We start from the raw sequence: 9949 nt of genomic DNA, 5'->3' as shown, positions 1-9949 counted from the left end.
TATTGAGTTCCAAGGAGTAGATCCTTTCTGGTCATCTATACCTGAAGGTATAAATTCATTTTGACCAATTTTCCAACTTTAACCTTCTCTCGTTCACTTCAGGAAGAACAGCACCCCAGACATGAATTTTTCAGGGACTTGGAATTCCAGGTTTTCCATGAGATTCAAGATGTCTGGGAGTTTTTAGCCTTTGACTTCTTATTTTTTACTTTTCATCTCTGCCCCCTTGAAGTTAAGCATGGTCATGTGACTTATTTTGGCAAATGAAAGATCAGATGTAATGTGTGTTAACCTCCTCTACCAAACTAATCTCCTTTTCCAGTAGGTTAGGTGAAGTTATACAGTGGTAACAACAGCTTCCAAAACTTAGTTGAGATTCCACTTGACAGAGTGGCTCAGGGACCCAGTTGACAGACAGTCTGTCATCTCAGTGTGTGCTGCCGGATCACTGTGGCAGGAGAAGCTGGCATGGATAATTGTTAACCAACTCTTAACTAAGTCTTCCACCCTGAAGTAACGCACATTACAACAGATAGTTCATTAGCCAAAGTCAGCCACATGGCCATGCTTAACTACAAGAGGATGGAGAAGTGCAGTCTTTCCCTGGCTCTGGAAAGAATGAAGAACCAGAAATACTGGTGACCTCTATAGAACTGACCACACCTCCTCAGGGAGCCCAAAAGTTGCTGTCTTTCAGTTCATTCTTTAATAAAGCATGGGACAACCCTTAGGAATAATATAAATACTTTATCCTTTGAGGTTCACAGGAGTTAAGAAACAAACAAAAAAAAACTGTATTAAAGATGATTTATGTCTTAATAATTAAAAATTAGATTTTTAAATATTATGTAAATATCAGGTTATTTTCCTCCAAATCACTGATCAGCAGTAATCAGTTGTAGCGTTCTCTAAATGCCATCTAAACAGATGGCTGATGGAAGCAATTGGACGTGTTTAGAGTTGCCAGCCCTTCTCATGCTTCTGATGCTTCTTACACCTCACAGTCACTCAAAGGCCCAGCAGCTCAGAGTCCTCCATACAGCAGAGCCACTTCAGACTCCTGGGCTGTGGGGATCTGATCTTTATTCCCTGGCTCCAGGTTCCTCAAAAGCAAGCAAGGAGTCATCCTGCGTCACTCAGTCGTCCTGTGTTCCACACTCACTCAAAACTTCCCTCTTTCCAAAGATACAATTCTAGGCCAGGCTCAGTGGCTCGTGCCTGAAATCCCAGCACTTTGGGAGGCCAGAGCAGGTGAGTCACTTGAGGTCAGGAATTTGAGACCAGCCTGACCCATGTAGTGAAATCCCGTCTTTACTAAAAATATAAAAATTAGCCAGGAGTAGCGTTGCACGTCTGTAGTCCCAGCTACTTGGGAGACTGAGGCATGAGAATTACTTGAACCTAGGAGATGGTGGTTGCAGTGAGCCAAGATTGTGCCACTAGGTGACAGAGGGAGACTCTCTCAAAATCAAACAAGAAAACAAAACAAAGATACAATTCTAACTATAAGAACCAGGAGTTGATTCACAAATGTAATGAGTTTGGTAGCCAATGCTCTTTTAACCCAAGTCAATGGACTATTACTCTGACATGCCAGGTAAGAGCCAACCATGATATGATTGAAAGAGCTTTTGCATTAGAATCTAAAGACTAGTTCAACTCCCAGCTTTGCCATATTCTAGCCGTGTTACCTGGGAAAAATCACTTGGCCCCTCCAAACCTTCATTGGCAAAAACAGGAAAATTACACTTACCTTCTAGGATGGAGTTTCCTATTGATAAGATGTAAATTATAATGCCTACCTCTTGGGGTCGTAGGGATTTAAATTATTTTGACAAAGATAATTTATGGGAAAAATATATATGTATAAGTATGTATATCCCAAGCTGGGAACTTCTTCCCTCCTTTTTTGCTTGCTAATTAAGAGTCATAAATAAAATGCTGATGAGCTGCAGTCTGCCGTCTGTGCTGTAGCTGGAGGGCTGTTTTGACTTAGCCTGACAAATGGCTAACCAGCCGCTCCCACCATGCCCAACTCAAGCATTCAGCACTGAGAAATCCAGCTACTGCCAACAGCATCTTATAAACTTGTCACTATTTACTTACTTGGTGACAGTGTTTTTGTTCAGTGATCATCCCTGAGATTTTACCCGTCAGGGTGTGTCTGTTTCTCTCAAAATGCCAAAATGCCATTTAAATATAATCCTTTCTCAAACCACATGAAAATAGTGAAGATCTCTAAATGAGACTTGATGCCCTTGGAGTTCATCCCCATCTCAGTGCAGTTGGAGTGGGATGTTGTCTTTACGAAACAGTAGCTGAATGCGGATAGGGCTTTATTAAATGGACACAAACTTCAGAGCCACTTCAAAAGCTACTAGTCAGGATTTCCAGATAACCTGTCGAGTGGGGTGTTAGAGACTGCTCATACAACCTTGGAAGAACTGACTGTTACATTTTCAGGAACTTTGCAAGGTGGTTGAAATTATGTTGGTAGATTGAAATTGGCCATGGTGAGAGTGTTTACACCATGGAAATTAACAAACACTACAAAATCAGGCGTTTTCTCCTAGAGGGCTGTTTGCTAAACATTTACCAGCTCAGTACTCTACAGTATAACCAAATCTTTGTGCACCTGGATAAAACTCAGCTATGACTGAGAATGGGAGAAGGGACACCCCAAATCAAAAGTATAAATAAAACCATGAGGCTGGACTCACTTTTCTTGAGTCTCTGCTGTGTGCCAGGTTCCATGCTAGCCTAGATTGAGACCGATGTGTATCAGGAGGTACCTAGCAAATTGATGATGTGGGCCTACCAAAATTGTGTTCATATGAAGGATAGAGAGCCTCTTAGGAGCTTGACTGCAAGCCGGTCATGGGAGGGAGGGAATAATGCTAACTATAGGATGGTACTTGTCACTCAGGTCTCAATCCAGGCCCTAGCTGAGATTTGTAGAGGGTGGGCTGTTGGGGAAAGGTTTAAGTAAACACAGAAAAGGCTGCTTTGGGAAAACTCTGTAGGGCATGATGGCATTGTTTGGATTTGGCATCTTGTTTGTTCGAGGACCTCAGCTACAGTAGTTTTGTGACTGCAGAGGCTTGGCTGACCCACAGACAGCAGCAGGGTGGGCTCTCTTGTGAGCTCTTTTTTGAGAGCACTTTGCGGAGTACCACAGTGTGAGTAAAGAGCGGGGAAAGGGACAGTAGAATTTATTTTGATGACCCCATATGTGCTGGTAAGGCAAAGGGGAAGCTGGTTGCACATACATTTTCTTAACTTAACCTCTCAACTCCCTTGTGAGAAGGGCATTATCATATCCTCTTTGTAGATAAAGAAACTGAGGCTTGGAGGGTCTGAATGACTTGCCCAATATGACAGAAAGTAAGTGGTAGAGCTGGGATTCACTCATGGGGCTGACTGCAAACCCTTCATGAGGCCTCTATGACTGCCCTGAATCCATGTCTGCATATTTATCTATCTTTTTCTTCTAATTTTGGGGGAAGAAGTCTCTCTCTTCTTTCCAGGGCCAACCTTTCCACTCCTGCCCATGAATCCTCTACCTTCCTAATTCCTGCACCAGAGTCTTTGTAAAGCACCCACTGCTCTGTTGTGCATCTTTAGCTTTTCTTCCATCAGTTTATTCATTAATCTTTGCTATCTATTAACAGAAATGAGTAAGAGTGTGGGGACTTTCTTAGCCTTCTCTCTTAACCTCTCTGTTGCACTGAATACAGAACACATTCTCCTTTATTCTTAAAACTCTCTACTTCCCAGCTTCTGTGATTGGTTTTTCTCTTCCCTCTCTGGTTTTTCTTTTGATCACTTCTGGTTCTTCTCCCTTTTCCCAACCCTTGAAATAGAAGCATTACTCCAAATGTCTGGTGTTGGCTCTCTTCTCCTTCTTGTGGTCCCTATGGCCTCAGCACTCTCTTCAGACAACTATATCAATGTATCTACAGCTCTGGTTAGGAAATGAGCAGAAGTAACTCAACTGGGTGCCCAGGGCCAAGAGCAGTCTCTGGCATGTAGCAGACACTCAATAAACAATAGGGATTTCAGATGAAGAGAACACTGTGAACCAAGGCTGGGCATGTATGCATTGATTTATTTGGAGGATACCCCTTTCAGGCTCTTGAACTCCTCAAACTCAGGAACTGGGCCTTTTCCTCATTTTTAATCTCCTGATCCAGCATAATACATAGTAACTTTAATAAATGTTTGCTGAATGAATGAATGAGTCCAAGGTTGATAAATTGATGTAAAATTGTGGCAGTCATTATATAGGAACTTGTGTGTGCCGTGGGCTTGCAGCCATGCAAGGCTTTTTCTCATTTGAGTAACTCAGTTGAAGCTGAGCTCCAGGATGACTCATCTGGCTGCTGTCAGCACTGAAACCTTGTGCCATCTTCCTCCCTTGCCGTGGCTGTTGCATCGCTAACCAGTGGCCCAATCTTGTTGATTTTACTTCCACGTGTGGCTTTATGCCTTGTATTTGTGTTTTTGTTTCTATTCTCATGGCCACCTCCCAAGGTCAGCTCTAATTACCTCTTGTCGGAATGTCAGCGTAGGTCACTCCCCACTCTGGTCGCTGTTGATCCCTTTTCTGTAAGCTACAGGCTTGGCTATGCTCCTGATGACTGGCTCTGTTTGGAAAAAAGAAAACAGAACAAAGCAGAATTGGTTCTGGGAAAGCAAGGATAAAGAGGGCTAAAGTAACACTCCATTATCTGCCTTTAATCCCACAGGCCCTTAAAGCTGTTGCCTGCTTTGGGTTTTACCCTTGAGTTGCTTGAGTGGGCTTATCCCCTCATTGCTCCTTATAACAAAGAGTAGGATCCATTCTCACAATAAAGCTAAATTGTAGGAGAAAGAAAGCGGACCAATGGGAAGCTTGTGCTTGACTATGTTGTTGAAGAGAGGCAAAGGAAATGGAAGAACGATCCTTTAGAGAAGGGAGAACAAGAGAAGGGAAAATGTAAAAGAGGAGATAGGAGAAGGCCATTAAGATAATACTTCTAGAGGGAAGGAAGAAAGAAAGGAGAGAAGACCAGAGCTGAGCTCCTGCCATTTTTCATAGATAATTATGATTAAATGGGCCATTTCTGAAAATGCTCAATAAATGTGCACTGCTACCTTAAGGTTTTGCTCTGTTGCTGTGCATTACATGGGCATTGCATGGACTTTATTGGTCCAGAATTTTACCTAGTAAAATAGTGAGCTAATGGACTTTAGGAGGCCTCTCTGGGGACTCTTGAGCTTAAGCAATTTAGGTCAGTGTTATGCAAAGTGTGATCTGCCTTCTGCAAGGAGGTAAGCACAGAAATCCACAGTCTGTATTTAGAAACTTTATAGCATTGCACATTGCTACAATGATGTGCAGGAGGTGGGTGGTACCAGTTGAGAGAGCCAGAGCCAGAGAGATCGTGGGCATTTCTTCCCATTTTTGCAGCTCAGTAACTTCACTGTGGTAGCTCAAAATCAGCCATAATGGGAGGTATTTTTATCATGCAAATTGACAAATGCTACAAATCAGGACTCCTCCCACCCTTAAGGACTGGGTGCTAAACATTTGTGGGCACGCCACTGCTTGGCTGAGAAGTCCAAGCATCTGATGGGGAAATACTATGGAACGGCATGTTGTTCCACTTTCTTGGTGAGTTACTTGTGACTGGAGCTGCCTACCCAGACATGCACGATAGGATCACCTATCTGTCAACAAAGGAATAGGGGAAATTGGTCCTTTACCACAGGGAGTTTGAAATGCACTGCCCTGGATCACCTTCAGCTTGTTCTGAGATCCAAGAGTATTCCAACAGAGGTCTTCACGATAACCAAATGGAATAGCCCATTGGTTTAGAGACCTTCTACTCCAGATTTCAAGTCCTATAAGACAGTTAGGATCAAGGGTAGCTGTGGCAGACACAGCAGAGACAGAGAAGCCAAATGTGAAATAGCAAAAGATATGTGTTTTAGTCTGTTAGGACTGCCATGAAAAATATCAAAGAATTGGTGGCATAAACAACAGAAATTTATTTTTTCACAGCTCTGGAGGCTGTAAGTCTGAGATCAAGGTGTTGGCAGACCTGGTTTCTCCTGAGGCCACTCTCCTTGCCTTGCAGATGGCCACCTTCTTGCTGTGTCCTCTCGTGGTCTTTTCTCTATTTGCACACATCCCTGGTGTCTCCTCCTCTTCTTACAAGGACACCAGTCCTATAGGATTGGGGCCCTACGCTTATGACCTCATTTAACTACAATGATCCCTTAAAGGCCCTATCTTCAAATGCAGTCACCTTGGGGGTTGGGACTTCATACAAAATTTGGGAAGACACAATCCAGTCTGTGTCAGTGTGTCACTGTGCTGTACCTGTCGATGCTCACTATGCATTCCAGTCAAGCGTGATATAGTAGATCACAAGACTGGAGCCAAGGAGGCCTGACCTGGTCTCCCAGGTCTGCCTTCCCATTGGCTGTGTGGCTTTGGGGACCCTAATCTTTCTTATCCTGCATTACTTCACCTATAAGATGAATATAATACAAGGGCTTCTCTCACAGCGTAGTTGTGAAGATCAAGTGAAGTCATGGAGGTAAGCTTTTAGCACAGTGTCTGGCCCATGATAGGTGCTTAATAAATGTATACTTATAATTTATGGTTTTGCTCTATTGTTGTGGATTGCATATGCAGTATATTTTTAGGCCTCAGAGGAGGCCTAGGTGTGGAGAGCTGAAGCAAAGTCTTCTGTCTCAGTTTTAGATCCCCATTCCATGGTCCTCATCTCCAGTATCATAGGTAAGAAAAGACCAAGGTTTTTCTGACACCCCCAGTTTACACATTCACTCTGAACTTGCTAAAGCTGACTTTGAGTGGAGAGCCATGATTTCTTGAAGGTCAATAATGCCAAAGAATCCAAAGGCATCACTTATAAACCAATGCCCCAGCAGCCTGGCCTGCAGTGGGGTGAGAGGCATCAGGAAAACACACAGGAACAGGGAGTCGATGCGCTGGGAAGAGAACCAGCCCCCTCGATGAGGCTAATTTTCCCAGTGTATAAATAAATTATGTAAATAAATATCTGTACATATTTATAACTTCTGAAAGATCCATCTGGGTGAATTTATTTGGCTTTTATGCACTAGAAGAAGTTTGTTTAAACAATATTATCAAGAAAAACCATGTAGTCAAATTATTAGTCTTTAAAAATAAAATGGACAATTTTATACAGAAGGAAACTGATATGTTTTAAAAAAATCTCCTGTTGTACTGATTTGAAGATAAAAACCTTTTAATTGAAAACACAAAAATAAGGTTCTTAGATAAAAAATAATGTATATTTTTACATGGTTCAGTATTCTTTTGGATAATTCAAATTTTGGTGATCAGAAAAAAAGATGCATAGGTTTTTGCCGCATAAGATCTTACCAACATGCTATGCCCTTTACTGCCTGGCATTGATATTCTCTCTTACCCACTGCAGGCATTCTTACTTCTGTTGGATGCCCTTTCCACTTTCTAGCGATCTCCAGCCTCACCCAGCGCTATCCCTCCTCCAGTTCCCACCTGAAGTCCTGTCTCTCTGATCTTGTCTTCCCTGACCACTCCTCCTTGGAAAGAATCTTCCTCACCTGAATCACTCTAGTGCTTTTACTCTGTATTGTTAATTTTCCAATTAATCTCATCCATCTTTGCAATGCCTTTCATGATAGCACCTTGAATTGCATGGTTAAGAGCTTGTCTATCTTGTTAAGCTGCACGCACCCTGAGAAAGGGACCTCATCTTACGCTTTGACACTCCTCCCCCATTTAGTGGTAATTAGCTGTGTGCCTTTTATAGAGTAGGAAGTCAATGAATATCACAGAGTTGATCTGCTTTTTCCTGAAATGGTTAAGATCATTTTATGTTAATAAGTGTGTGTCGAGTCAAACTTATAGCAGTAAGCACTGAGTCTTTTTCTTGTTTAATTGTAGATACCAAGCTGGAATTCTCTAGTAAATGCTCCTGGAATGTAATCTGTGGGTGCCATTGTTCCAGCGAGTTACAGTGATTTTTAAATCTAACTCTGGTGTAAAAGAGACTTGGGTTGAGTTCTGGTTTTTCTGGTTACCAGCTCTCTCACCTTGGGTAAATTATTACCTCTCTGTGATGGTTAATTTTAGGTGTCAACTTAACTAGGTTAAGGGATCCCCAGACATCTGATAAAGCATTATTTCTGGGTAAGTCTGTGAGGTTTTTCTGGGAAAGATTGACAGTTGAGTCAATGGACTACTGAAAGAGGAAGATCTGCCCTTACAGTGTGGGTGGGTGCCATCAGATCAGCTGAGGGCCTGGACGGAATCAAAAGGCAGGGAAGAGGTGGATTTGCTCTCTCTTCTGGAGCTTCTCCTGCCTTGTACATCAGGACTTCAGGGTCTCTGGCCTTCAGACTCTGGGACTTTTGAACCAGTAGCCTCCAGGTTCTCAGGCCTTTGGCCTCTTACTAAGAGTCACATCATTGTCTTCACTGGTTCTGAGGCCTTGGGACTTGGACTGAGTTATACCGCTGACTTCTCTGGTTCTCCAGCTTGCAGACTACCTGTCGTAGGGCTTCTCAGCCTCTGTAATTACATGAGCTAGTTTCTATAATAACCCCGCTCCTGTCTGTCTATGTATCTATCAATCTATCCATCCATCCATGTATCTATGTATCTATTTATCTATCATCTATGTATCTGTCTATCTATCCATCTATCCTATGGGTTCTGTTTCTCTGGAGAACTTTGACTAATATACTCTCTAAAGCCCAGTTTCTTCATCTGTTAAGTGTGAGTAATAATAGCACCTTATCTTATAAGATGCTGGCAAAAGAGTAAAATAGAAACAGTAGCACTCAATGAATATTATATTTTTATCATTAATGTTATTGTGACCCACAGAGATAAAAAAGTAGAAACCTCACCCATGGATATCCGTCTCCATTCATCTGAACCAAGGGTAACTTGGATGAAGAGTAAGACAGGCACACTGTTGGAGAATTGGCCGTGCAGGAGCTGGCTCTTTATTTCCCTGTGCCTAGTGCTGCTGGATAAGGAATATAATACTCCCTGTGAAGAATTCAGAAGGAGCACGTTCCCGTCGAGGAAGAGTTGACTTGTGAACCACCTTTGGCCTCATGTTGTCGTCATGTCCCCAAATCACCACTTCCCTTTGTAAAGTATAAAATATTTTAATACCTTCAAAACACTGTATTTTGTGTTGTTACTCTGGAGTTGGGCAGGTTGCACTGGCAGTATGGTCTTATTCATTAAAGATAAGTCAGCAGGACGTTTGGCCTGGAATGCATGATGAAACACAGTCAAACCATATTCAATGTTTTCTCAGAGATATTCGAGAAAAACATTAACTTTAGTTAAGGAAGCATACAGGAGCCCAAATCTTCTGTAGTTTTCTTATAAGGACTGGAGAGTGGGCACAGGTAAAAGAGCTCCTGCAGGGAGAGCCAGGGACTGTCGGGAGGCGGCCAGTCCTGTGTTTCATCAGGACAGCCGTGCAAAGCAGAGGCCGCCAAAAAGGTGCAAAGTGGCTTGTCAGCTCTTCTGCATGTTCTCACAAATTAGGCACGCGTCCCAAAAGGTATAGTGCAATATTAAAGCTTATTTATACACACTGTAAAGTTTCCCCTGTGTGTCCCAGCAGGCACATGCGTGGCTGGGCAGTATCCATGGACTGATTCCTTTGTAAATTACATGGAGCTGACATGGCTGAATCCCACCGCTGACTCAGAGGAGGATGCAAGCTTGTGCTGGGAGAGGGGCTGAGGCCCCTCTGTGTAAGTCATATTAATCTCCTCTGAGCAGAGTGGTACAAAATTACTAAAGCTGCTTCTTGAAGACACTTCTAACGCAGTGCCTAGTGAAGATGTTAGGCGCGATGAGTTCTTAGTTGCCACACGGCTGTTCTGAAGTCCCAGGTAT

The sequence above is a fragment of the Aotus nancymaae genome, unplaced genomic scaffold, assembly GCF_030222135.1.
Source record: "Aotus nancymaae isolate 86718 unplaced genomic scaffold, 86718_ANA_hifiasm-v0.15.2.pri h1tg000033l, whole genome shotgun sequence".
In the NCBI taxonomy this organism is placed as follows: domain Eukaryota; kingdom Metazoa; phylum Chordata; class Mammalia; order Primates; family Aotidae; genus Aotus; species Aotus nancymaae.
Note: the sequence above shows the minus strand (reverse complement) of the source record.